Below are 2001 nucleotides of genomic sequence, written 5' to 3'. Positions count from 1 at the left end.
AGGTCCAAGGACTAATAGTCATACTAATAGCCACATGAGAAAGTATATGACACTCATATAACGATCCATGATACTTTCTCATGGCGGGTCATTCAGTATACATTCTCCAATGTATACCCATGTGTCAGCTTGATATCTCTATATCCATGACTTGTGAGATCAAGTCATCGAACTGACCTACATGCTAGTCTTATTGCATTAACATTGTCCCTGAATGTTAATACTCGACTAGGAATGATTTAGAATAGTGCTCCCTATATCATCTCACTATCGATTCAACTAATCGATTGATATAGGTATGAACCTTCTACTCAAGGACGTTATTATACTTAGTCTATTTGGCACTAATACAAATAAGTATAATAACCAAACCAATGCCTTTATTAATATACAAGAATATGATGTACATGAGTCCATACAATCATCAAAAATGATTGGCTCTAGGGCTCTAACTAACAATCTCCCACTAGCACTAGTGCCAATCAGTATAGGCTCTAAGGCCTAAAGACCTAGTGTGACCATCATGCTTCCTCTGTGCCAAAGCCTTGGTCAAGGGATCTGCGATGTTAGCCTCTGTAGGTACTCTGCAAATCTTCACATCTCCTCTATCGATAATCTCTCGAATGAGATGGAAGCACCGTAGTATTTGCTTGGTCCGCTGGTGTGAGCGAGGTTCCTTTGCCTGTGCTATAGCTCCATTGTTGTCACAATAGAGCTCAACTGGGTCAGCGATGCTAGGAACCACCCCAAGTTCAGTGATGAACTTGCGGATCCAAACTGCCTCCTTTGCTGCCTCTGAATATACTCGGCCTCTGTTGTAGAATCAGCTACTGTGTCCTGCTTCGAACTCTTCCAGCTCACAGCACCACCATTTAAGCAAAACACGAACCCTGACTACGATCGATAATCATCCTGATCGGTCTGGAAGCTAGCATCACTGTAACCCTTTACAGTTAGCTCATCATTGCCTCCATATATCAAGAAATATTCTTTAGTCCTTCTTAAGTACTTAAGAATATTCTTGACCGCTATCCAGTGACTTTCACCTGGATCTGACTGGTATCTGCTCGTCATGCTCAAAGCATACGAGACATCAGGTCGAGTACATAGCATGGTGTACATGATCGATCCTATGGCTGAGGCATAAGGGATCTGATCCATGCGGTCTCTCTCCTCTCTAGAAGAGGGACCTTGAGTCTTCGAAAGACTCACGCCATGTGACATCGGCAGAAATCCCTTCTTGGAGTTCTGCATGGCAAACCGAAGGAGTACCTTGTCAATGTATGTACTCTGACTTAGGCCAAGCAATCTCTTAGATCTATCTCTATAGATCTGAATCCCTAGAATGCGGGATGCCTCACCTAAGTCCTTCATTGAGAAGCAACTCCCTAGCCAGGTCTTGACAGACTGAAGCATAGGGATGTCCTTCCCAATGAGTAGTATGTCATCCACATACAATATGAGGAAGACAACTATATCCCCTACAACCTTCTTGTAGACACAAGGCTCATCTTCGTTCTTGATGAAACCAAACTGTTTGATTGCATCATCGAATCGAAGATTCCAGCTCCGAGAAGCTTGCTTTAGTCCATAAATGGACCTATGCAGCTTGCATACTCTGCTAGTATGCTGTGGATCTACAAAACCCTCAGGTTGTGTCATGTACACATCCTCGAGTAGGTTTCCATTCAGAAACGCGGTTTTGACATCCATCTGCCATATCTCATAGTCATGGTAGGCTGCAATAGCAAGCATGATCCGAATGGACTTAAACATCGCCACTGGAGAAAAGGTTTCATCATAGTCAATACCATGAATCTGCTTGAAACCTTTAGTTACCAAGCGGCCCTTATAGATAAGTCCATCCATGTCAGTCTTTCTCTTAAAGACCCACTTACACCCAATGGGTTTTACCCCTTCAGGTGGATCAACCAAAGTCCATACTTGGTTGGTGTACATGGATTCCATCTCGGATCTCATGGCTTCTAACCATTTCTCGGA

This window comes from Zingiber officinale, chromosome 1B (assembly GCF_018446385.1).
Source record: "Zingiber officinale cultivar Zhangliang chromosome 1B, Zo_v1.1, whole genome shotgun sequence".
In the NCBI taxonomy this organism is placed as follows: domain Eukaryota; kingdom Viridiplantae; phylum Streptophyta; class Magnoliopsida; order Zingiberales; family Zingiberaceae; genus Zingiber; species Zingiber officinale.
This window is presented reverse-complemented; position numbering follows the sequence as displayed.